We start from the raw sequence: 27,904 nt of genomic DNA on the forward strand, positions 1-27,904 counted from the left end.
TTCTGCTCATAAGTCATGTGCTCAGCCCCTGAACCATTTTCTTTGCCCTCCCCTGGACTCTCTCTAATTTGTCCATGTCCTTTCTGCAGTAGGGGCCCCAAAACTGGACACAGTACTCCAGATGTGGCCTCATCAGTGCCAAATACAGGGGAATAATCACTTTCCCAGTTCTGCTGGCAACACTCCTATTAATGCAGCCCAGTATGCTGTAAGCCTTCTTGGCAACAAAGGCACACTGTTGGCTCATATTCAGCTTATTGTCCACTGTAATCCCCAGGTCCTTTTCTGCAGAGCTGCTGCTTAGCCAATCAGTCCCCAGCCTGTACCGGTGCATGGGATTGTTCTGTCCTAAGTGAAGGACTTTGCACTTGTCCTTATTGATCTTCATGAAATTTCTTTTGGTCCAACCCTCCAACTTGTTGAGGTCTCTCCAAATCCTAGCCCTACACTTCAGCCTATATACTATGCCTCCCAGCTTGTGTCACCTGCAAACTTGCTGAAGGTATGCTGCATGCCATCTTCCAGGTCATTAATGAAGATATTGATCAAAGCCAATCCCATGCCCTGGGGCACTCCACTTGAGATCAGCTGCCAACTATACATTGAAACATTGTCTACTACCTACTGAGCCTGATGAACCAGTCAGTTTTCTATACACCTTACAGACCATTCATCCAACCTGTACTTAGCTTGCTTATGAGAAAGTTGTGGGAGACCATAACAAAATCCTTGAGAAAGTCAAGGTATATCACATTCACTGGTCTCCTCACATTCATAGACCCAGTCATCTTATCATAGAAGGTAATCAGGTTGGACAGGTATAATGTGCTCATGGTGAATCCATGCTGACTCTTCCTAATCACCTTGTTTTCCCCCAAGTCCTTAGAAATGGATTCCTTGAGTACCTACTTCATGTTTTTTCAAGGGACTGACGTGAGGCTCAATGGTCTGTAGTCTCCTAGATCCTCTTTCTTTCCATTCTTAAAGATGGTCACTACATTTGCCTTTTTTCAGTCATCCAGGGCCTCTTCTCATTGCCAGGATTGTTCAAAGATGATGGGCAGCAACTCTACAATCACATTGGCCAAATCCCTCCACAACTTCGAGTTCATCTCCTTTGACCTCATGGATTTGTCCATATCCAGATTTTCTAAATAGTCCCTAACCTGTTCTTTTGCCACTGTTGGCAAATCCTATATTCTATATTTATTTTGTATATAGGATAGTCAATTCCATGTAAAACTAGAGCTTTAATATTCCTGAGATCATGGATATTTACTAACTATACAAAGACTGAATCAATGAAAGGGATGTAAGACCTTTCTTTTTCTTTTCTTTTCTTTTCTTTTCTTTTCTATCAGAACCAAAGTCTTCTTATTTTTCTATGCCCATGCATATCTTTTGTTATATCTTTATCCCCATCTGCAAAGTGAAACAAGATAGCTGATGTAAAGATGCCAATGCATATAGAATGACAGACATAAAAGAGTACAGGCAAGGGAAAGTTGTCAATTTATACACAGTGGGGTGCTTTATTCTAATTAACTTTAATTACAACAAACAGTTGGCACTCTCAAACATCAAACTTCCTGTTTAACTCCTGTGACAGGGCAAGTATCAGCTGGAAATGAATGAATTTCAGACCATTGGCTACATTCACATGTTCTGCAGTGCAGTAAGTTTTAAAAGAAAGGAAGTAAATGAAAAGAACAATTATACCCCATTCTTATACATTCCTTCCCTTCCCCCCTTGCACCTACATTAGATCTATTATTTCTTACTACATTTTGAAATGTGCTCAGTCCTAATTTGTAAGCTACAAAAGAAACTCAAAACCTAGGCATCTGGTAAACAAACTGTGTAATGTTCTTGTAAAATATTCTCAGAAAGCTGTTCAGGATTTCAAAAAAAGAACAAAACATCTTTCCCAAACTTTAAGCTACACCCAGGCCATTTTAGAACAGGTTTGGAACAAGCATAGGGAATCACTACCTATTCAGTGCAGACCTGATAAACATAGCTTCTAATTATATATGGCACTCATTAATGGGTTTCTGTGCCTTGATTTAAGTTTCTGAAGCCTCAATGAACTTTTTACGGGCTTCTAAAAATGAGGTGGAGTATTACCTAAATACAACCATACAATTCAGTAACTTTATACAAGTCACAGTGCATCAGAACTCTTTGAATAAGATCAGATTCAAGGTCACAGCAAGCCTAGCCCTTTCTAATCATAAAATAGTGCCACAGTCCACACAGCTAGGCATAACACATACTAATAAGTTTCTCTCACAAAACTAAACAGCATGTACAACCCAGACATACGAGCAGCTTTAAACTGGCGTTTCAGCAGCAAACCCTGATTAGACTTTGAAATACAGACACCCCCCTCCCTCCCCACCCCCCGCAGAAAACAAACAAACAAGAAATCATAAAGCATGGAATTTGTTTCGAAATGAAATCCAACTAAATAAGTATTAAAACTGAATATGATCTGTCAGAGAAGCTAATAACACTTCAGAATTTCTCAGACATGAGGAAAGAGAAGCAACTGAAGGAAACACAGCTAGAAAAGACAACAAGCATAATGATTCTATTATGCCTTATCAGCATTACAGGTTTTACATCTACCATACTGTAACTTGAATATTAAATTTTAAAATGTTCAGCAGAATTGTCTCTTCTTTTTCTTCTGTTGTACTTGATGTAACACAGAGCTGTCTACTTATGTCTATGAGTTTGAATTTTAATACCTTATGCTAGGAAATACCAAAATTAACATCCATCTATTATACAGGAGTACTCTGAATCAATTCACATTGACATTATCTGGAGAAATGATGAGTTTCACAGGGTTTATGACCAGAGGGGACCATTAGATCATTTTGTTTCACCTCTTTTAGCTCACAGGCCATTAAGTTTCACCCAATTTCCCTTGTATAAAGCCTGAGATTTTAGTTAGACTAAAATCTTGTGCCACAGACAGAGAACAAGAGACATCAGGATGTCACCAAATGTCCAGGGATCCTTCAACAGCAAGGAACAGATTAGGTGAAATATGTCCAGCTGATTCCAGTAAGGAAAGGATGCTCCTTGCTGCAAAGGAAGATGAGATCCCTCAGTATTCTTGCCAGCTGGCCTTTGGGAAAAATCCCATACTAACCTTGAACTTGAGGATGACAGCAAGGCCTACCAATTGTGTATCTGAGAATGAAGTCATATATTGTACTTAGACTGTGATAAGGACACTTAAAATACATACCTCTGCATTTTAAAGCTTGTTAATTCATTCTAAATGTCCTCTGAGTGTCTGAAAATTATGTCACTTCAGGTGCAGGTTACTGTAGGCTGTGCTACCTTCCTTGTTTTAGGGTAACTTCAGTCAGCCCCACGGAAATTAACTTAGCAATTTACAGTCCTTCAGCATCCCAGGATTTACTGTACCCAGGCCCAGCCCCATCATCTACAACCCTACCCAAAGCAGGGATAGACCCCTGGTTTCCTGACTCCTAGCCATGCGCCTTCTCACCAGCCCCAGTGGCTGGTCAGAAATGTGCAGGTGAGAAACAGTATTAACCCTTAATGTGTGGCTAGTCACAGCACATTCTAACTTCAACACTGCTTAACGTTCCACAGACTTAGTATGCTCCAAGCGTAATGTGTAACTTCACCCTGAGAAACAACATTTTTTGTACCAACTCAGAAAACATTGGTTTGTCTCATGCACCATCATGCCTGCAGGTATGGCCAATTTAGTCAAGTCTGTATGGGGGTTGGGTGAAGAATTTTGTTTCTGAACTCTGTCAGTGAAGGTCTGAAGAATGAGATTTAATTATAATCATTGCCTTAAGGAAGAATTGCAAGGCTTAAGAGCACTCTAAGGGCAACACCTGTTTTCTCCAGGTCCCGTAAAGGAAAAGATGGTGCATAGAGTCACAGATTCCATAACCAAAAGGGATTATCATGCCCATCCAACCTGATTGCATGCTCTCTTCATTAAGGTGTCATAGATTTTCTTCCAGACTCTGGATTAAAGTGCATTTTAAAGCAGAAATTGAGATGCTAACCTACAGAATGTGCCTTCAGGAAATCAATATCTGATGCTGTAATGCTCTTGGAGAGGCATACACAGTGCACATGCTTAAAAAATATATATTGGTTTAACAGCGAAAATTCTTGTACTGGAAATCCATATTTAAACATGGGTATGCTCTCTCCAATAGTTCAAATTGGACAACATTTCTTAAGTGTCACCATGTCACACACATATTACAAGTATGATTATACTATTACTAGTGCTTCCAGTACTGGAATAAAAAAACAAAATTCACTCAAGTGTTAGAATGGCCACTATGAAGTATGATATCCATCCCTTAGTTTGTAGCACTATTACCTATAAGCACTGCAGAAATGCTAAAGACCAATGCCCCTTTGCACTCTTAAGAACTCTACCCAGTCCCTGCACCAAAAAGCATGCATTTTAATTTGAAACAAGCTACGACAGTGTGTGGAATAGGTTAGAGGAAGAAAATGGAGAAGGAAGAGAGTATGAAGCTAAAGATAACAGAACTGTATTTAACACAGGCTAAGTATTGCTTATTGGTTACAAATATAAAATACAGCTGTCCACACATTTGCCATGTATTTGCATATTAGTTAGAATTTTAATATTCTATTTATGGTAAGAACTAAAATTAATTCATGGATTGTATGCATATTCACAGGATGCATGCCAGGGGATATAATACCAGAATTGAATGTTTTGTTTCTCTGAATACTTCTTTCTGTCTTCATTTATGCCATACATGAATTTAATCTTATTGTTTGAGAATTACAAGTTCTGATACTGAAAACAGATTTTTTTTGTGGAAATTTTACTCCTTTACGTGTTTTGAAATAAATTTTCACTCTGGTGTGGTAGGAACTATTTGTCCTTCTGGTACAAATTAGGTGCAGGATTGCAGATCAGCACCTATTTTCAAAAGAAGTTAATAACTATAATTTTAGAAATTTCAAAAGGACAAATTAATTAAGTTAATTTTCGTACCTTAAAATGCATCCATCTCAGTATAAGTCAACAGATGGTCAGTATTCACAAACAGAATGTGCTAAAATGATGTTGTTAGTTGTACTGCAATAGCAATCAGAGGCCCCAGCTGGGATTGGGCTGTCATGCAATTTTGCAATCAGATAAACCTACAAGGCAAAAGACTCTTTTTTCTCCATAGAGTTTTCAAACTGGCATGCAACTATTTTCTGTGAAATGCTGCTATCAGTTCAGACAATGATTTTCCTTGTTGAAATAATATAGTAGACTGCAGCTCCAGCAAATAAGTACAGTTAGGTGTTTTCACAATAATATTTGTAGAGTAGCACAGGTCACACACTATTTCTCTAAATGACTGTTGAAGCAAAAAGACCCATTACTAGTTACACTTTTTGATAGTGGAAATTGAGATGTCCACCATATCAGTTTCAGGTCATTTAGTAGTCCTCATTATAGTAATCTATCACTTTCTGCAAGCAGCAACTTGTTTAAGAGAAATGTTTTAGAACATTTTCATGTAATCCAAAAAATCACAACCCCCACCTCCTGCCCCCCAAACAAAAAGCAAACAAACACCTCCTCCCCCCCGCACACACAGAGATTCCTTAGATTTTAGAATACATTTCACTAGCTGGTATCAAGAGCTACATACAGTTTAAGTTACACGTTATGTTAGGGTCAGCACTATTGTGCAGTTGGTAAAAAAGATGAGCCAAGATTGCCATTGTTCCTAGATTCATTTTTACAGTTAGCTTTGGACCAGGCCTTATTTTATGTGATATAACTTATTTATCTACAAGTAATATGAGAACTCTTTTAGAGTGGTGTGTGATATACAGACATACACAAATTTTCAGTGTACAGGCTCTTGTGTTGTTTGGTTGCACCACTCGCCAACCAGGCTCAGGCTAATTGCTTCCATTCCCTTGAATCCTCAAACACCTAATAAAAGGCAGATCCATAAAACAACATTACACAAGGTCTGGAGGTGCTCTTTTGACCTCTTATATACATTTCTTTAAAGACCTTAGCCTAAATCAGTGATTTTCACTAGGGTGCCATGGCACCCTGAGCTGCTGTAAGATCTTTTGAAGGATGTCAAGAATTGTGAGGAGATAAGCAGGTGTGATGAGAAGTACAGGTTCAGGTTCCTCCCTGCCTGGCTGTTGCCCTGCCCTCCACTTCAAGGAGAGGAGCACTGTAATAAATAAATTGGTTTTTGAAATTAGGTAACTTGATTGGGAACCTCAAGTCTAAAAATGTTGAGAACCTCTGACCTAAACAGACTCAGTTGTATATGATTCTATCCTACCTGCGAGTGTACCTCCCTAAACTGACCCTGGAAAATCCTATTTCACTGTCTTGCTGGAGTGCTCGGGAAAATCAAGCAATTTGGACCCCAGATTCAAGAATGGCTCCTCTGCCTACACAACTCATGTATAGCCAGTCAAATATTCCAAAGATATCGTGACATGCTCAGGTAGTAGCACTTCTAAAGACAAGGAAAGATCCATCTAACCCAAAATGCTTCAGACCTATCTCTCTGCTATACGAGCTGTATGAATGATCAATACTGAACCGGCTTGCCCGATAAGTGGATAAACACCTAATCCCTAAACAGGGTGGCTTTCACCCGGTAAAATTAACAATGAGCCAGCTGTTCATAGTTTCATAATTTCATAATTGGTAGGGTCGGAAGGGACCTGAGCAGATCATCAAGTTTGACCCCCTGCCATGGGCAGGAAAGAATGCTGGGGTCAAATGACCCCAGCTAGGTGATTATCTAGCCTCCTTTTGAAGACCCCCAGGGTAGGAGCAAGCACCACTTCTCTTGGAAGTTGGTTCCAGATCCTAGCCGCCCTCACTGTGAAGTATTGCCTCCTGATGTCTAGCCTGAATCTACTCTCAGTCAACTTATGGCCGTTATTCCTTGTTACTTCCAGTAGTGCTTGGGGGAACAGGGACTTTCCCATTGCCTGCTGGTCTCCCTTGGCCAGTTTATAGATGGCCACCAGATCCCCTCTCAGCTTTCTCTTGAGGAGGCTGAACAAGTTCAGGTCTCGTAGCCTCTCCTCATAGGGCCTGCCCAGCTGACCCCTGATCATGCAAGTGGCCCTCCTCTCAACCTTCTCCATGTTGTCCCTCCTGAAGTGCGGCGCCCAGAACTGGACACAGTACTCCAACTGCGGTCTGACCAGTGTCACATAGAGAAGGAGGATCACCTCCTTTGACCTGCTTGTAATGCATCTGTGGATGCACAACAGGGTGCAATTAGCCTTCCTGACTGCATCCCCACATTGGCGGCCCATGTTCATCTTGGAGTCTATAATTAATCCAAGATCCTTTTCTGCCTCTGTGCTGATGACAGGGGAGTTCCCCAGCCTGTAGGTATGCTGCTGGTTCTTTCTCCCTAGGTGCAGTACCTTGCACTTGTCAGTATTGAATCCCATCTTATTCTCATCCGCCCACCCCTGTAACCTGTCCAGATCCAATTGCAGCCTGTCCCTGCCTTCTAGCGTGCCCACTTCTCCCCACATCTTAGTGTCATCTATGAATTTGAACAAGGTGCTTTTCACCCCCTCGTCCAAGTCACTGATGAAGATGTTGAACAGCGCGGGATGTTGAACAGAGCTCCAAGGACTGAGCTCTGGGGGACCCCACTGCCCACATCCCTCCAGGTCAAAAATGATCCGTCCACCACTACTCTCTGGGTGCAGCCCTCCAGGCAATTGGCGACCCATCTGACTGTGTAGGCATCGACACCACAATCTCCTAATTTTTTAACGAGAATGGGGTGAGAGAGTGTTGAAGGCCTCTCTAAAGTCCAGAATGACTGCGTCCACCGCAACACCTGCATCCAAAGATTTTGTGACCTGGTCATAGAAGGCCACTCAATATACTGAGGATGGTTTTGAAAGAGGCAGATCACCAGAGCTGTGTTCATCGACCTAACAGTCACCGATGATACAATTAACCACCAATGACTCCTGCACAAGACCCTGGAAATGACAAAAGATCTACATCTTACACAGCTGATACAAAACCTGTTTGACAGACATTTTTTGTCAAGCTGGATGGAAAGTGAAGCAGATGGAGGCAACAGATTAATAGCCTGTATAAGCTCACCAACTCAAAATGGGGAACTAGCCCCTCAACCATCTCAACACTGCTCTGGCTCTCAGTTTCTTCTCTGCTGAGCATGCATGCCCTGTATGAGAGAGACCCATACATGCTGAGTGCCTTGACTCTGTTCTGAATGATAACTGCTGATGCATCACAGGATGTTGAAGCCTACCAGCCTAAACAGTGTGTGGCTGCTGGCTGCCATTGCTCTACCTGACATCAGAAGAGCAGTGGCCAGTAGGATAGAATGACCGAGACAAACTGAAGATGTGAGATGCCTTCTGTATGACCATCCTGCAGGACACCAATACCTAAAGTCATGCAGGAGCTTCCTCACTAGAACCTCACTTCACAATGCCACACCCAAGGAGACACAACTACATATGTGGAATGAGAGGCTGAAGAAAATACCTGACAGAGAAAAAATGGACATTCCAGTAGCCATGTTCTTACTACCAGGGGCTGATGAATCATGGCAAAAGTGACGATTTCTCAACCGCCTATGTACCAGTCAGGCGCTCCAAGGAACTAATGAAGAAGTGGGGCTATACCATTAGTTCAACCACCTGTGACAGCAGCACAGTGCCTCAGACTATGTAACACCTGCTGCAATGTCCACTGCTTGAAGGCACATATACAATGAAAGTTCTCCCAAAGTACAATAAATGAGCATAAGCAGGTGTAACAAAATAGTTAAATGTCATGTAGAGACATGAGAAAAAGGAAACAATCTTATTTAGTCCAGAAACAGCAGGTGTATGTTGACTGTGGGGGTTCCTTTCAGAACGGATCTTCATGCCTGAATGCCTCATGAAGCTTTTTTCAATAGGGAGGGAGTTCAATGAAATTACTGCTCCCTGTAATTTCCATTCAAACTGTAGCTAATTTTACTACATTATTTATGCCCTATCACTTGATATATCAACAAACCTTTCAGTTACCTGAGTATCCCTTGTGAAAAATACTTACCTACATTTACTGCAGTTCTGTCAGAAATGCACATCCATATTAACCAGTCTTATTTCAAATTGTTGAACTCAGTTTAAAGGTTATGGATTTGTATTTAGAAGACCTATTTAACCCTTCTGTTAGGTATTATTAGTATTTAACTTGGTTAGAGTCAATTGTTGTATAGGAGTTTCATATAAAATAAATAGATAGACTACCCTGAGACCCCTCTTATAAGCTTACTTGTAAGTTGACTCCTGCTTCTGGTTCTAGGAAATGAAGATCCCTGATCACCATTAATAATAATATTAAGAGATCTTTTGGTCATTTTATTGTTGGATTAGCACACCAATGTGGAGTCCTCAGAATAAATGACTGCCACAAACTCAGTCAAGCAACTGAGTAATGTTTACAAAAATATCTTACTTACTCCACTACAATCAGTTTTGCTCCCTGAAAAAACAACTTCGTTTTAATTTTTTACGACAGGATCATCTCTGACACAAGAGATCTCACATCATTCTGGAGCAATGTAACTTTATGAGAACACACACAGTTTGGTTAACTTAAGAATACATACAAATTGCATCTTGGTTACACAGACTGAAAGGGCAACCACACTGTAAACACATGGGTTCACTAGTAGGTAGCCAATCCTTGTGGCATCCAGCAGAAACCACATCTAAGCCTGATGTTCTTATAAATGTTACATGGTTGTTTTTGAGCTGGCTAACCAAGCTAGGTTCACTCTTTTCACATTGAGGTTGTGGGGAGGGAGTATACTTTCCCAAGCACATTTCCACATAGGTTTACATTTATCCTCACATTCTTGTACCTGCAAACAGCAAATGTATCACAGTTGGTTAAGTAAGAAACACGGGAAAACTCCATAATGTGAAGCCCTGGACATGTTATGGAACTGTTCCTGTGTCTTCAGATTGTGATGTGAGGGCAAATACAGCAACATTCAGTTCTTTCCATATGTGAAAAAGATATTTACATTAAAGGATGTCAGGGCCTATGAAGAAATTTATCGAATTCAGGTGGTTGTGGAGCAAGAAAACAGAAAGAAATTATGTAGTGGGAGTGGAGAGACTTGTAGAGAGTGAGGTTGCTTGCACAACAGGGAGAGAAACTTGTTCCAGGAGTAGAAGCTTATATGAGGAAGGTACCGAGACAGGGTTAAGAAGAAACATGATGGAGAGATTCTCTATACCATTGGTGGCCAACCTTCTCAGATGCATGCCACAAATTGAGCCTACCCTTTCCCTGAGTGCTGCTCTGATCCTCATCTGATCTGCCATGTGCCAAACACAGCATGCCTGTGCCACTTCTGGCACACATGCCATGGGTTGGCTACCTATCAGATAATGTAAAGGAGCTGTACTCTACCTCCACCTGTCCAACAGAATATTCCCATTTTGGAGGGGATTTCCTTTATGGTGTAAGTGGGCTGTGTCCTGTATCCATGGAATTGCTTCCCAACCAAGGTTGGTGCGCTGGAAAAGAGAGGGATGTCACAGGAGCTGGGAACAGTTGATCTCCACCACGTCTAACTATCACAAGTGTAGGGGCCAGAATCAGCAACCATTACCAACTATCTGATGCTTTTTTTTTCTGTTGCTTCCCCTCTGTTGCTTCTCCACTCAAGGGTAGGGGTAGGATTCAGGGTGACTTAGGCAAATTGGAGGATTGGAATCTCATGAGGTTCAACAAGGACAAGGGCAAAGTCCTGCACTTAGGATGGAAGAATCCCATCCCACTACAGGCTGAGGGCTGACCGGCTAAGCAGCAGCTCTGCAGAAAAGGACCTGGAGGTTACAGTGGATAATAAACTGAACATCAAACAACAGTGTGCCCTTGTTGCCAATAAGGCTAATGGCATACTGGGCTGCACTGGTAGCTGTGTTGACAGCAGCTCAAGGGAAGTGATTCTTCCCCTCTATTCAGCCCTGGCGAAGTCACATCTGGAGTACTGCATTCAGTTTTGCCCGCCCCCCCCCCCCACAGAAAGGATGTGGACAAATTAGAGAGGGTCTAGCAGAGGGCAACACAAATGGTTCATGGACTGGGGGACATGACTTATGAGGAAAGACTGAGGGAAATGGTTTATTTAATCTAGAGAAGAGGACACTGAGGAGATTTAATAGCAGCCTTCAACTACCTGAAAGGGGGGGAGGGGATCAAAAGAGAATGGAGCTAGATTGTTAGTGGTGGCAGGTGACAGAACAAGGAGCAACAGTCTCAAGTTGCACCAAGGGAAGTTTAGGTTAGATATTAAGAAATGCTTTCTTAGTGGTTGAAGCACTGGAACAGATTACCCAGAGGAGTTGTGGAATCTCCATCCTCAAAGGTTTTTAAGACTTGGCTGGATGAAGCCTTGGCTGGGATGATCTAGTTGGGGATGGTCCTGCTCTGAGCAGGGGGTTGCACTAGACGACCTCCTAAGGTCCCTTCCAACCCTAACTGTTGATCATTCTATAATTCCTCTAATAGTAGAGCATTGTAGCCCAGGAAGGGATACAAAACCTAAGGATTCAGAAAGATGTATAGTTGCCAGGGGACACAGTAAAAGTTGGGTTGTAGTAGGAAACAAGGAGAGCACATAAGGGAAAAGAGGAGGAATGGCATGCAGTTAAAAGAAAAAGGACAGCAGGAAAAAAAAAAAGGCTGAGTATCTATGGATAAAGGCAGTAGTTACGTTTAGTTAGTAATTGTCTGAGAACAAGGCAGTTATTAATTCCTATCTCTAATTTCTCTGGTAAAACTGATCCTGAACTGGCTAGGAAAAATCCAGTCAGGATTTGTACCTTCAAGAGAAAGGAGAATTTGGGTGAGCAGCTTTTCACTCCAATAGAGAAACTGCAGCAAATCTCATTATTGTTCCTTTGGACTGAATGTTTAGGCAATATTTGATGCACTGAAGTACTATTTCTATTACAATGAGAAACCAGTGATACAAGTCAGATATATTCTTTGATGTAATCTTGTTTATTTACAACAAACAGTGTGTATGTATTGTCTGGTTCCCATGAAGGCACTGGAAGCAAACAGTACTAAGCAGTTCCCTTTTTCAGAAATCCTTTATGTTACTCCAGAAAAATCTAACAAACTCTGTCTCTCTGATCTAGATTAGAGAGTTTGTAGCAGGGAACCTGGAAGTCCCATATGCCTTTGAGGAAATGCATGTGGTGGGGCTGCCTCAGAGCCATGACCCTGGATCCCTGATGCTGATGTAGTTGACATGGTGAAGCAATCCTGAAAAATGTGCATCCTGCCATTTTAGAAGTCCAGAGGCAGTATTCGTGTCAGGGACGCCTCAAATTATGGACCTTGGAAATTTGTGTTACATTTTAGGCTTATAGTAACCATCTAAAAATGTAGGCTAGGGTAAAAGGTTATATTACAATATATATTTATATTTTTTCATTAGCTTGATTGCGTCCCCATACCAAGTTCTTTTCCACAGTATCTCTGCCTAATTTTTACTCTTCATTCATTTCCAATTTGGATTGTTACTCTGGTGTTTTTTTCCCCCACACAGTCTGTCCTAAATGAATGTAACACATGAAACTGAAAGAAGTTCAAGAGGGTTTGAGGTTAGAACAAAATTCCCTCATCCCTTGCTATGTCCCACATCCACTTCTTTCTTTGAAATGGACACTGTTCTCTCAATAGCAAAGTGCCTTTCTGAAAGAAAAAGAACAAAGGAAAAAAACAAAAATCTTGCATTCAACAATATGGGCTTTTTATCACTTTTTCTCTTAAATTTATTCTAGAGTCTGAATGTAGCTTGAAATCCATGACTTGTGTTAGCAGCATTACAGCAATTCTTTATTTTCAAACTGATTAAAGATAGATTGAATAGGTCTTTGGTAATTCAAACATCACTAAACTTGATCTGCCTATAAATAATGTGAACACTCATAGTCCTCTGTGCTGTTTCACTGTGTTTTTATTTCACTTGAGAAGGAAAGCTAGTTATTACATTACAGCAAATTAATAACAGCTGTCTGCAGCTACTGCTATGTGTATTTCAAGGTTTTGTTTTTCAGCAGGGAACTATTTGCCTTGTCATGTCAGTGCAAGAGACTGTATATATGTACAAGAGAGCATCCTAATTAGAAACATGATTACAGCACTGATCCTGCCATGGCTTACATATATGAGGCACCTTGTGAAAGGTGAGCAGAAAGTGAGGTTGTCTCACAACTTAAATAATCTTGCAGTTATTAACTGCAGTATAAATAAAAGCCTAAGTACCATATAGTATTCTTTTCCATAAAGCTAGAGAAATAACTTTTCATATACATACAATTACTTGTACCTGAACTAGAGGGAGAACCCTGAAAAGTGAATCTTTGTTTAATAGAAAAAGACATTTTAGTAGGACAACCATGTTTTTATTTGAAAGAAAGAAATTGTACACATAAGTAACAACTAAATACACCCAATATAAATTGAGATACTAGCTTGTCAAAATTTGTTCAAATCTCAGTATTTATATATTAGGATCATAGAAACATAGGGCAAAAGGGACCTTACAAAGTCATCTAGTACAGGCCCAGATCATTCCTGACTAAACCATCCCAGGCAAGTATCTGTCTAAACTGCTCTTGAAACCTTCCAATTTAATGTTGGTTTTTTTTATGTAATATGGTTTTATTTTCAGTTTTTGCATCACCTGTTTGATTAATTGGGTAAACAATATTAAAGGAAAAGAAACAGAAGATATATTCAAAAGACACAGTTTGTCAAAGCTTTCAAAAAATCTCAGGTACCTTATGTCAGAAGATACTAATATAAAGCTACAGGGGTGTAGGTTGTAGCTGTGTTGGTCTAAGGACAGGCAGATTCTTTGGGTGAATCTGATATCTTTTATTAGACCAACTTAAATAGTTGGAAAACAATTATTAAGCAAGCTTTCCGGTTAAAAACCCTTCGTCAGGCTAAGGAAGTTTCTGCAGTTGGTGTGTGCTCTTCCTGGATGGAGTGAAAAGTAAAGAAGCCAGTGGCTGGGCTGGTCTGCATACAAGACAGGCAGTCAGTGAAAATGTAGATTGAGGAGTCAATGGGTGAGAGACAGGTTGGGGAGGGGGGCGAAGAGAGAGAAGGGGAACGAATAGTGGAGAGATACCTGGGGAGTGAGATGTCAGGCAGGTTATAATGTGTCATAAATCCAATGTCTATATTTAGTCCATGATTTTTGTATCCAGGAGGTTGATGAAGTGGAGTTCCTAGGCTCGTCTCTGGGAAGTGTTTTGTAAGTTTCCTTTGAGGATTAGAACTGAGAGATTGGAGAAAGAGTGGTTTTCTTGTGAGAAATGTGCCCCCACAGGTAATTGGGTATTTCTGTCTTTGATAGATTTCCGGTGTGCATTCATTCTGGTGCACAGTTGTTGTTTGCTCTCGCCTACGTATTTTCCATCAGGGCATTTGGTGCATTGGATGAGGTATATCACATTTCTGGAGGTGCAGCTGTAAGATCCTGGGATGCTGATGGCTCTGTTGTGGGGTGTAGTGATAGTGGGGGTGGGAGAGATGTGTTGGCAGGTTTTGCATGTCTTGTCCTGGCACGGTCTGGATCCATTTAGTGTGTTCTGAGCTTCAAGAAGTTTGCTTCTGGTGATGAGGTTGGCGAGGTTCGGTGCTTTTTTGAGGTCTAGGATGGGTGGATCTGGGAAGATCTCTTTAAGAATAGGGTCTCTTTCTAGTATAGGTTGCAATTGCTTGAGGATTTTCCATATGGGTTTGAGGGAGGGGTGATATGTCATAACCAGTGAGATTTGTGTGGGGTTTTCTTCTGTACTGTCACAGTTCTTCACGTGATATCCAGGTGGCTTTTTCAAACATGTGGTCTATCTCTCTGGAGAAGTGTCCTTGTTGGGTGAAGGCAGACAAGGTTCCTTGGATGAATCTGATATCAGATCAACCTACACCCCTTGTTGGGTGAAAGCCTTTTTAAGTTGGTGAGTTGGCAATCCCAGGTGTTCTCTTCAGTGCAAATTCGGTGGTATCCGAGGGCTTGGCTGTATATCATAGCTTTTTTGGTGTGTTTACAGTGATTGCTGGTTCTGTGCAGATATGTATGTTGGTCTGTGGGTTTCTTGTATAACATGTTCTGTATTTTATCATTCTGGATACTGATCATTACGTCTAAAAAGGAGATGTTGGTGCTGGAGTATTCTAGAGAAAGTTGGATGGAGGGATGGTGATTGTTGAATTTCTAACGGAACTCAATCAGAGATTGTAGGTTTTCAGTCCAAATGATGAAGATGTCATTGATATATCTTAAGTATAGCAAGGGTTTGATGGTTCACCTCAAGAACTGCACCTCATCACCAGAAACAAACTTCCTCAGGCCCAGAACACATTGGATGGATCCAGACAATGCTGGGATGAGAAATGCAAAACCTGCCAACACATCTCCACCACCCCCACTATTACTACACCCCACAACAGAGCCATCAGCATTCCTGCATCTTACAGCTGCACCTCCAGAAATGTAATATATCCCACCCAATGCACCAAATGCCCTGATGGAAAATACGTAGGAGAGACCAAACAACAACTACACACCAGAATGAATGCACACCGGAAACCTATCGAAGACAAGAATACCCAATTACCTGTGGGGGCACATTTCTCACAAGAAAACTACTCTTTCTCCAATCTCTCAGTCCTGATCCTCAAGGGAAACTTACAAAACACTTCCCAGAGACAATCCTAGGAACTCCACTTCATCAACCTCCTGTATACAAAAATCATGGACTAAATATAGACATTGGATTTATGACACGTTATAACCTGTCTGACATCTCACTCTCCAGGTATCTCTCCACTATTCATCCCCCTTCTCTCTTTCCCCACCCCCGCAGCCTGTCTCTCACCCATTGACTCCTCAATCTACATTTTCACTGACTACCCGTCTTGTATGCATACCAGCCCAGCCCCTGGCTTCTTTATTTTTCATTCCATCCAGGAAGAGCACACACCAACTGCAGAAACTTCCTTAGCCTGGCGAAGGGTTCTTGAACCAGAAAGCTTGCTTAATAATTGTTTTTCAACTATTTAAGTTGGTCTAATAAAAGATATCAGATTCAGCCAAAGAACCTTGTCTGCCTCTAATATAAAGCTAAACATTTAAATGTAAACCTCAGAAGCACTCATGTGTTTGCATGAAATATTTACATTTTGAGCAGTGCATTTGCAAACACACACTTACAAAACTCACTACTAATATTCTGAAGTGAGAAAACTGAATAGAACGGGTTAAATTTTATGGCAAAGCCCTTTTAAGAAAGCGGGCCGTAATATTTAAGAGGGAAGCTGCTTGGTCCTGAATACTTAAGGAAACACAGTCCTGCCTCGCATTTGAAAGTCTTGTCTATATTTATAAGTCCTTAGCACTACAGCTTTGCTGGTATAGGTATATGAGCAGAGCTTTATAATGAAGATGAAGCAGATGAAGATCTTCTTTTCTGCCTATGTAGCTATTCTGCATCCCTGATCTAAGCTGAAAGAAATCTTTCACATCTCCTAGCTAACACAGCTAGGATGAAATAACTGTCACCTAGGACAAACCTAAGTGGAAACTAAAGTACTGTAAACATTTAATCATAACTACAGTTGTTGAACACTTGAAAAAAATGACACTGAGTTTTTGGTTGTGTTTTTTTAAAGAAATCTGGTCTCAAATCTACAGAATAGGTGCCAGTTTTATCACCCACCAGAAGATCAGTTTTCCCTAAATATCCAGTATGTGGACTATATATTAAAAAACAAATATCCTTTCTCGTAAAAGGTGAAGGTAGTGAGCAGGGCCAGAAATAAATTTATATCCAATAAGATACATTTTAAATCAGAATAAGGTAATACCTTTGTTGTATTAAAAGGGCTGTTCCTGAAAAAATAAGGTCCCCAACCTCTTTCAGAGTTAACTTCATAATAACTATTCAGTTTTACTTAATACTTTCAGGTAAAGGAAGAGGGTTAAACATCAGCAATCCCTATTGCAACAACAACATCAACATACCTGTGAAGAGAATTGGGTTTATATCCTCTTTTTACATAGTTTTCTTGGATGTGAGAGCAGTGGATGTGGCAGGCAATTATTAGCTCCTATGACAACAATAACCCCTCTCTGTGAGGGATTTAAATGTCCCTTTCACTCAGCCTGCCTGGAACAAGTAGCAGAGTGATGGTTAGCTCCTACAGTAGCCTACACATATGTGCTTTAATAGAGCCATATAAAACATAGGAATGGGTAAAAATAGACTATACCGAGGCTATTGATTTTAGAGAGGAGATAAGTCAGTAACAAAATAACGAATGCTAGAAAGGTTAATTGGGCCCTCATTGTTCATTTCTTCTAATGCAAGGACAAAGGGATATACAATGAAACTCAAAAACACCATGTACTCAAGAAAGATTTACTCATGTATTCAACTCATTGTCCGAAGTATTACTGAGACTGAGAGCTCAAAATTATCCATCATATGGTTAATGGCAATAATTATAATTTTTACTAGTAGTATTTATAACCAACCTTCTTTTTGGAGGAATGTAAACCAGCTCTGTGAGTAAGCTGAGCACCAAGTGTGGCAGAAGGCCACCTCTGTTTCACACCAAAAACTCTGCTCTGTGTCAATTTGTTTAAGATGGGCCCTGCAGAGGGTACACACCTCACCCTATATCTTTAGGTAACCTGACCTGGATACTTTCCTGAGGGAGGGGGGAAACCTGCTCCCTCTGCCTACGTGACTGGCATCACATACCTGGGTGAGGGGCTTGGATTCCCTGGGGAGTTAGGAACTGCCGGTCTGCCCAGCAAATAGTGATGCATTTCAAATTGGTTGGCTGACAGCCAGCAGGTGCTGGCGTCCATTGGACTAGGTCAATGAGGTCATAAGGGATATATAAGTTAAGGACTTCCCAGGAGGAAGGGGCAGCAGCCATGAGGAAGACTCAGAGAGAGAGAAAAGCTGAACCATCTGAAACTTGCTCTCTCTCTCTCAGAACTCGTGATCAAGGAACAGCCTGCCTCCAGAGGGAATCTCCACCTGCCTCTGGATGATACTCATGAGTAAGCTACCTGCGATCTAACTAGATATATAGCTTGCAGTAACTCAGGTGCATGATCAAAGGCTAGCCAGACATGGGAGTTTTCTCTATGGGATTTCTCTGATATTGCTCTACCCTGTACCCTATTGCAACCCTATCCCTTGTAACCAATAAAGTTCTCCTTTGTACCTAGCATGGGAGATTTATTGGGTGTGAGTCTGGATTATGCCTTGGGGTCCCCTTGGTTCGGCTGACCAAGGGAGACCACCACTTGTGCTTCTGACTGAGAGGAGTACACCCAAGTGCTTGAAGTGAGTCAAGTACCCTCGAGGGCTACTAGGCCTGTGTTTCCCAGGGTGTACAGAGCAAGAATAAAGCCCTGGGTGGTGGCAGTTTTTACCCCAGGCTAGTGGGTGTGCCCCAAGAAGGGGGTCAGACAGACGTGACGCCCCTAGGGAGGCACTCGGAGCCTGGAAGGTGGTTGGGCGCAATGAAGTGTGTGGCTCGATGCAGAAGCACCTCCTACTGGTCTGCCACACCAAGTGCTGAAAGTTAAAAGAGAACTAACTTCTCACCAGCTATTCAATTACTGTGAATCACAACTGCTTTCCTTATTCCTTTGAAGTGAGAGTGGCAACTCTCAAGACTGCACAACGCACTTAACTGACCAAAGACTGGTTCCAGTATGGCAATTCCTATATATGCAAAACAATTTTGTCTCTTTGAGGAATCTCATTGAACATATCTTTTTTCACACTGAAAACCTATGAATCGTATTTCTTCTAAAGAATTATCTGATTGAAATTAACGTGGAAAGTAGTAAAAGTAAAAATTGTAGGTTTGTACAGACAGTGCTTCACTATTCAAAGATGAAACATAGGAAACTAGAGATCTGAATGTATTATTTACTTCAAAAATCCTGTAGAAATTTTTTATTCCTGGAAGCAGTCAATTTAAACTGGTCTTCCTTGGACTGCCTCCTCACATAACCCTAAAATAACAGAGGATAATGATGTAATTCTAAGTTGCCAGTGAGTAGAGGTCAATATATCTGTGTGGCCTGATCTTCAGCTTTTTTCGCCTTTTATCCTCTTTTCCTTTTTGTTACTGCAAGAGATGCAACAAGCTGACACACTGGTAGTCATATATCAAACTGATGCTTCAATCTCTGCAGCATGTTCACTGAGTATTTATAGCCTTTTCAAAGCTTAATCCAAAAGTGTTACACTCTCTGAGAATGGTGTCCTGCATCCTGAGTTAAGGTCTAAACTTTCTTAACTAGTTTGGAGTGCAACTTCCCAGCTGAAAGGAACAGCTTTATATCAATGCCCTTTACACAAAAACAAGATGTTGTGAGGCCACTCTATTAAATGTATATGTCAATAATCTTACAAAAAAGTTTTACAAAAATAATATATAACTGTGAATTTAAACACCTTTCAAAACATAAGGGCCTTATCCGGCATTGGTGAAAAGTCAGCCTGACTCCATTAATTTCAAGTCACTGAAATTCTGCAAAGTTCAGTGTCTGGGGGAAATCCTTGCCCAGTAAAATCAATCAAATCCCTCTCCTACTGACTTCAACAGGGCTGATGTTTTATCCATGATGCCTGAATTCCCATGCTGGTGACATCAGTTTTACTAGGTACTCATGAACACCAAAACTTGAGTGATTTTGCTTCCTCTACTTTTACATGATTGTCATTGTGTACAATGGAATTACCCAATTTTCTTTGTTAGCCCCCATTATATGTCGCATATATTATGCAATTAATTGGTTAATCATGCAATAAATTTAGACTGGCTACACGTGCGCAGTAAGAACAGCCACAAGTGCAAAGTAATTATTGCACAATTAACTGATTCATCACTCAATACATTTAGACCAGTCACAAATAGAAAAGTAATTATAATAAAATAAAAATGACTATCCAGCTATAAAAAGAGCCACCCAGCTATAAAGTTAGTGCTTGAAAATGTATAACTACTCTATAGTTGATTTCTATCCATCTTTAATTTGAATATGTAGCAGGGCCCTTAAACCAGTATCTGGTTAATATACAGTGGACATTAGTGTGGGTTTTTTTATAGGTTACTCATATAACCACAAGTTAACTGGTGAAATGTAGAAAGTCATGATGATATCATGTGATACTTGGAGGCAGCAATATAATGTACATCTGTCTTACTGTCAGATGTCCCATTACAACTGAAACTGACACACATCATTACTGTTGTATTTTGCTTACTTTTTCTGATTAAATATATATTTAAAATAATAATTGAAAGGACCATCTAATATAATCTGGCTGCAACGTACAGTAAGTATAACCCTTTAGTTTCGATATTAGACTATAAATAACACAGATAAATTATGGGAATGTAACCCTTCTGCACTGGTCAAGAGCAACAAGGGTCAGGTTCAATTTTGGGGTCAAATATATTTTGCCTTGCGTTGAGCCTTCAACCAGACCCCCTGGGAAATACTAAATAAATTATTAGGGTGTCCTTCATAAACAAAACCCCCTCCTTGCAAGCAGTATAAATACAGAGAACAAATTTGTTATAGAAAAGAAAGGCAAAGAAAACAAAGAAAGCACTAAATACCATTTAAAACACTACGAACTACAAGGCATAGTTCACAGATTGCACCCTCCTATGGAGGCTTCACCCATACCCAGGCAGTCTGGGACTTGGGGCTCACCCAGAGGCAGTTCCAGGGGCTTGCCCCTTTACACATGCCCTTCAGCAATGGGCTGGAGAAGGGGGCTTCACTGGAGAGTCCTCTGAGCTACTTCTTGGGTTTGCTGGGTCTCAGGAAGCTGCTGGAGACTATAGGTCCCTCGTTGCTCCCTGCAATGCTGTAGGGCGATCTTCACTTCCACATGGTGGGCTTGAGGGATTAACTGCAGCTCCAGGCAGCATGCTGCATCCCTGTAGGCTAGGCCCAATCCCAGCTCTTCTGGGAAAAAAATGCAAAAGAAAACTTCAAAAGAGAGTTCAGGCCTACCTCACTGGGCAACAAAAGTTGGCCAGGCTTATACTGCTCTGAGGCCTGAACACATAGCTGGGAGTCAGCCACACAGCTAGGCTGAAACATCATAGCTGTACAAACAGCTGTAAAATAGGCCCCAGCTTCTGGCTGAGGCCTGGACATCTGGTCTCATCTATACCCCATGCTGAAATGATACAATTGCAAGATATAGGGGGCCAGGCCCCTATAGCCAGTATCTGCCAGGACCCATTCCTGGGCAGCTGGCTCCAGTGATTCACACCCCCAGGGTGTTAACTCAATAAAAAAGAAAAAGGAGGATGAAGGAAATAGGAGTCTCTAACTGCAAAACAGAATTTCTCTTCCTCTACCTGAGGCTTTCCTTTTAAATAGAGTTTGCTTGCCTCTTCAGCGAAGAGGGGGAGAGACGACCCCCCCGAGCAGGTTTTCTGGGTCCAAATGTAGCTGTGCAGCTCTCAGCAGGCAGATGAATAAGAGCCCTCACACTTCAGTGAGCTTTTCTTACATACCTGGTATGACATCACTCAAGCCTTGTCCAGTCAGGGAGCACGACTACCAACCAATCTGCAGTCTTTCTACCAACCAATCTGCCTAAAGCATTCTCTACTTCCTCTGGCAAATATTTACATATTTTCCCTAGATACAGGCCCCAGCTTGCCATGTGCTCAGCACGTGGCCAGAACAACAGGAGCCATTTTGCCCATATCAAACACACACACAAAACCCAATACACAACCCAGTGTGTGTGTGGGTGTTTTAGGAATAAACTTCAGGACTTCAAAAAAACTTCTATTAAAAACAAGAATTTAGTAAAAAAAAAAAAAATTAAAATGTCTATGCTCCCTACCCTCTTTTAATGGTCTTAGCTGTCTTTGATACTCATGAACTATAGTGAGGATTTTCAAACATCTTGGTTATCAAAAGATCTAACAAATGCTGGTGGAGGCAGCATAAATTATGTAGGAGGAAATAATCATGATTGCTCCAAAACAATCTATTTGTTGCTATTGTGCTAGCTACTTTTACCATCTTTCCAAGCTCATCTCAAAACTTACAGCAGATGTGGTGCAATTTTTAAGGGGAACACACACACACACACGGACGCACGCACGCACGCAGGCACACACGGTATAGTGAATCGTGCAGTAAACAGGATATCAAAAAGACAGCTTAGAGACATATTTGACAGTTCTTCTATTACTGAAGCACCGTTATAATAAAGAGATTGACAAATTAGGATATTTGACCCTACTCCTTCATCTCTGGCAAAAGTATTCAATAACTCATTAAATCATAACAAAGCTATGGCAGCAACCAGGTAGTATTCTGGTAGAACTCTGCATGTCAATTCCCAACCATACTACTAGAAGTTTCCAGACTCTCAAATCTTCAGTCTGGTGGGCCTATGGAAAGCTATGATCCCATGGAAAGCTATGACTCCCTATGGGATTCTTGGTTCCCAAAACCCAAGTCTTCTAGTTCGGCCAGGGTTTACAAACTTCTGGTTCCTCTTCAGGTTCCCTGGTGTGCTGATGAGGAGCTGAAAGCCTAAAACTCCAGTCCCAAGATTCTTGGAAGCCTGTGATTCCAGCATCTCTGGCCCTGGAGAAGCCTATCAGATGTAGTGCCTGAGATAGGGACTGCCTGGATTCCAGTGTCCTTGACAGTCTTTCCAAAAGATTTTCCTAACTCAAAGGCTTCATTCTCTTTTCATGCAAATTTCAAAATTTGTGGGGTTTAGTTAAATAGAAGTTTGAAATATTGAAATCTTTTCTGACATAGAATTACATTTTTACACAGTTTTAGTTACAATGAAAATACACAGAGCTTATTTTTCAAGCTTCTATTCTCTGAATTATGATTCCTTCACATACGTATCTTGAAATGACATCTTGGAATATTGGACTAGAAAAAAAGAACCACTTACCGAGTCAATAGACTGCCACTACCATTCATCACTAAACACTCCATTTCATTTCCAGCTAGTGCAATAGGTGTAAAAACTTTTAAAGCAGTGTTTAGTCTCATCTTGTATATCTCTATCATTTCCCAGTATCTCTGCAATTCATTTTTCAAGGGAGCATTACAATAAATGTGTCTAGCTTGTTTAATCTCTGGAAAGTGAACATGTCATCAAACCAAATAATAAAGAACCCAATATTTCATCCATTGAAGTCCACTGAAGTTTTGTTACTGACTTTAGTGAAACCAGGAGCAAGCTCATATTCTACATATTATACCAGAACAAGAAGAGAGACTCTAGATACCATTCTCTTATAAGAGGAACAGTCCAAAAGATTTCAGCAAACCATTGCTAAAAACAAACAACATCAACAAACCTCCATAGTTTTTTAGAGTAAAAAAATCTTACCCAGAAAAACAAGCATATATGCAAAACACAAGAGAGGATGCAAGAGAAAGAACAACAGAGGAAACAGTATTTTTTTAAAATATGCTGGGAAAACATGGTATGTGTGTATGTGCGCATGCCAATAAATATATAGTAATATTATACTGAGCACTGAAACTATTGTTTCCTGGCACAATCAATGTCTTATTTATCAACTTTGGAACCTCAGACATTTAGTTCAATTAAGCAAACTGAATATTTCTGAAGTGATTTCAATAATTCTTCTGTAAACTACCAGCTGGCTTAGAAAGATGAAGCTAAATTATTTAATTTTGTTCAAAATCCAAACCATTCACCCCCCCCCCAAATATTAACTTTGCAAGAATTGTTAGAGTTTCAAGATTTTAACTAAATACTGGACATTGTCAAAGAACACCTCTCTTGTTTTAGGATTTCAGACATTCTAACTATTTTCAGCTTGTCATAGATTCATAGATTGTAGAGTCGGAAGGGACCACAAAGGATCATTGTGTCCGACACTCTACCCCTGACAGGAAAGAGGACAGAGGTCATATGACCCCACCCAGGTGTCTATCAAGCCTCCTCTTGAAGACCTCCAAGTTAGGTGATAGTACCACCTCTCTTGGAAGACCATTCCAGATTCTGGCCACCCTTACTGTAAAAAAATTCTTCTTAATGTCTAACCTGAATCTCCTTTCCACTAGATTGCACCCATTATTCCTAGTTACTCCTAGGGGGGTGCTTGGTATATAGACCATCTCCAATTCCCTGTTGTCCTCCCTTGATAAACTTATAGGCGTCTACAAGGTCTCCCCTCAGATGTCTCTTGTGAAGGCTGAAGAGATCCAGATCCCTCAACCTCCCCTTGTAGGGTCTTTCACGAAGGCCACTAATCATGTGAATGGCCTTCCTCTGAACCCTCTCCAGATTCTCCGTGTCCCTCTTGAAGTGCGGCGCCCAAACTGGACACAGTACTCCAACTGCAGCCTGACCAATGCTGCATAGATGGGGAGCATCACCTCTCTCGATCTGTTGGTCATGTATCTGCTAATGCATGACAAGGTCCAATTGGCCTTGCTGATGGCTTCATTACACTGCTAGCTCACGTTCATCTTGGAGTCAATTATGACTCCAAGATCCCTCTCAGCCACTGAGCTGCTGAGGAGATCATCCCCCAACCTATAGGTGTGCTGGGGATTCCTCCCCCCTAGGTGGAGTACCTTGCATTTATCTTTGTTGAATTGCATCCTATTTCGTTCTGCCCATTGGTCCAACCTGTCCAGATCAGCCTGTATCTGCTCCCTGCCCTCTGGTGTGTTAACTTTGCCCAATAACTTGGTATCATCTGCGAACTTGGAGAGGGTGCTCTCCACACCCTCATCCAAATCGCTGATGAAGATATTAAATAACACTGGTCCAAGGACCGAGATTGTCTTGGAGATCTGCCCTTATTTGGGTGATGTTTTAAAATTAATGTTGTGTTTCACAAGAGCATTTCTTAGGACAATAGTATATTTACTAATTTCTGATGCTTAATTGTCTGAATCCACAGCAAAAAATATGTAGCTTTAATTTGATTAGATCATTTAAAGTGTCAGTGTCTCATATACAAGAATGCAGGCAAGACACAACAGTTGTTTTTTTACCATCCCCGCTTTGAGAAGTCCCAAACTCTTCCTGTGGAGCCTTTCCCTAAGTAAACTTCCAACTATGAGTTATTAGGCACTACAAGACAACAGAAGAATGTCTTCCTAATTTCAGGGATAGCAAGCAGGTTGCTTCTCTGAATAGCTTCCAGTAAACTTCTGGTAGGGAATGCTGTTCTGAGTTCAGTGATGTTGGGCCTTTCTCCTTCTCCAAAAGAAAATAGCATACAGGTGACCCTTGCCATTTGTGAGGTCCCCACAAGTGGCAAAATCCGCAAATACGGCACTGCATTCATGACTGTCATGAACGCAGAGGCCCCAGTGGCTGGGGTGGGGGGGGCACAGCTGTGCTGGTGACAGAGGGAGCCTGACAGTGACAGGAGCCTGGTGGCGATGGCAGCAGCCCAGCAGCAGCAAGTGCAGAGCTCCCAAGGAGCTCCTGTAGCTGTATTTAAGATGCAGGTTCAGCATTTGCAAATATTTGAAACCATGGATACCAAACACGTAAATAGTGAGGGTTTCCTATATAGAACAAAGAGCATCAGGAGACTTTGGGAGTCAGCTCCAGGAGAATGACAGTTTATTGGACTGCTTATACAACTCCCCTTTTCTGGTTCATCAGCTTAATCCTTTTCTGAAGCAAATACCAGATGACTTTTGTCTTTCAGTGACTCTTCAAAAAAGCGTTATATGGAGTTAAACCTCCTAGCTATTGTAAGTAGAACAAGTATGTGTTAATGGTTCCCATTCTCTTCAAAGACAAAGTATCATACAAATGTAGTAGGCAAAGGTGTAAGCCACACTCTGGCATTATAAAGGCCTAGTTACACATTAATTTTAGGTGGCTTCTGGGGCTCTTATTGCCTGGATTTTCCACACATTAACATCTGAAACTAGTTTTAAGACACTTTAGATGGCTTAAAGTTATGCCACTCCAGGGCAGGTTTATCTTTGATCCATGTTACACGCCTTGTGTTCTATTAATGTGTGGCTACTCTGCACAGCTGAGCTACCCAAGTTGCAGTCCTCCAGCATCCCAGGATGCAGTGTCCTCTTCCCTACCCTCCTGTTCTGTGTGAACAAGTTTTCCATCCCCTGAACTCTACTGCTCAGGGGGTGGTTCTGACACCAAACCAACTCCTCATCATACTCCCAGGCGTGTGACCTTTCCACCCCCAGGGGACAACCCCATGCAAACAGCCTGCAAAGTACATGCCAGCTAGTCAAGTCATAGGGCAGAGATGGGTCCAAGAGTTGTGTCTAAGGTAGTTGGGAGGATGAGGTATGGGGCCAGATCAGGTCCTCATGAGCAGGGGCTTCCTTCACAGGGCAGAGACAGCAGCTCCCCTAAGCAGTTCTTTCCCTCACCACTGCAACCTCCCAGCCACAAGGAGAAGCATGATCAGTACCCCCCACACTCCAATCCAAAGTCCCAACTTATTAACACATGCTTTCTTCTTTAATTTACTTCCTCATTATTTTTTTAAACTTGTGTTCCTTCTTTTTATTTTATCCTTCAGTGGTTGATTTCTTTCATTTCACCACCCTTTCACCACCCACATTTCCTTTCCACCTCCTATTTCATTACTCCCCTCCATCCAATTAACTCTCTACTGCCCACCTTCATGTTCCTGCCTCCCAACCCATCTCTCACCGCCCCCACCCCACCCCACCCCACCTAGAGTCGAGATTGAAGTCAGCCTTGGCTCATCAGCCCTACAGTGGTGAGTCACAGCTGTAGCTCCAAGTCAGGGCCCTGTTTGCTAGCCCTCTAGTGGCAAGTCACAGCTGTGCAAGGGGACACTCAGAGGTTTTTAGTAGGACTGTGCCAAATTTCACCGGGTGTTTCGTTTCAAAGCTGTTTTGATATGTTTTAAGCTTGAAGGAGTGAAATCAAAATGAAACAAAAGCCTTTGAAACAGCTTTGAAATAAAACAAGGGCACTCAAAATGTTTCAAATGTTTTGAAAAGCTTTGAGTTTCAAAGCCAGGCTTACTTGGTTTCAGTGCCAGTCTCAGCTGGCAGCACCAGCCTCCTGTTATATGGCAGGCAGATCAGGAGCCCACCCACACCCCTGGGAGTGTTACGGGGCTGTGCCGGACTCCTTCTGGGGGTGCAGGCCCCTGATCTGCCTGCCAGATCACAGGAGGCTGGTGTTGCCTCTGGGACCAGTGCTGGGTACAGCACACCCAGTGTCAGGAAGATCAGTACTGCTGCTGGCCCCAGCCAGCACCACCAGCCTCCTGTCATCCAGCAGGCAGATCGGGGGCTCATCCACACCCCCAACAGGAGTCCAGCACAGCCTCTGCAGCCCATCTGGGGGTGCGGGCAAGCCCCCAATCTGCCTGCTATATATATGTGATGTCATACCAGGTAGGCCCTGGATATCAGGAGGCAGGTGCTACTGGCTGGGACTGGCACTGGGCACAGCCCATGCCAGGAAGATCAGCGCTGCCACCGGCCTCAGCCGGCAGCACCAGCCTCCTGTCATCCAGAAGGTAGATAGGGGGCTAGCCTGCAACCCCAGGAGGGCTGCAGGGGCTGTGCTGGACTCCTCCCGGGGGGTGCAGACCCTCAGTCTTCCTGCCAGATGACAGGAAGCTGGTGCTGCTGGCTGTGGCCAGTGGCAGCATTAATCTTCCCAGCACTGGGTGTGGAATAGCCAATGGGCGAAACATCGAAACAGCAATGAA

The sequence above is a fragment of the Alligator mississippiensis genome, chromosome 4 (assembly GCF_030867095.1).
Source record: "Alligator mississippiensis isolate rAllMis1 chromosome 4, rAllMis1, whole genome shotgun sequence".
Lineage (NCBI taxonomy): Eukaryota > Metazoa > Chordata > Crocodylia > Alligatoridae > Alligator > Alligator mississippiensis.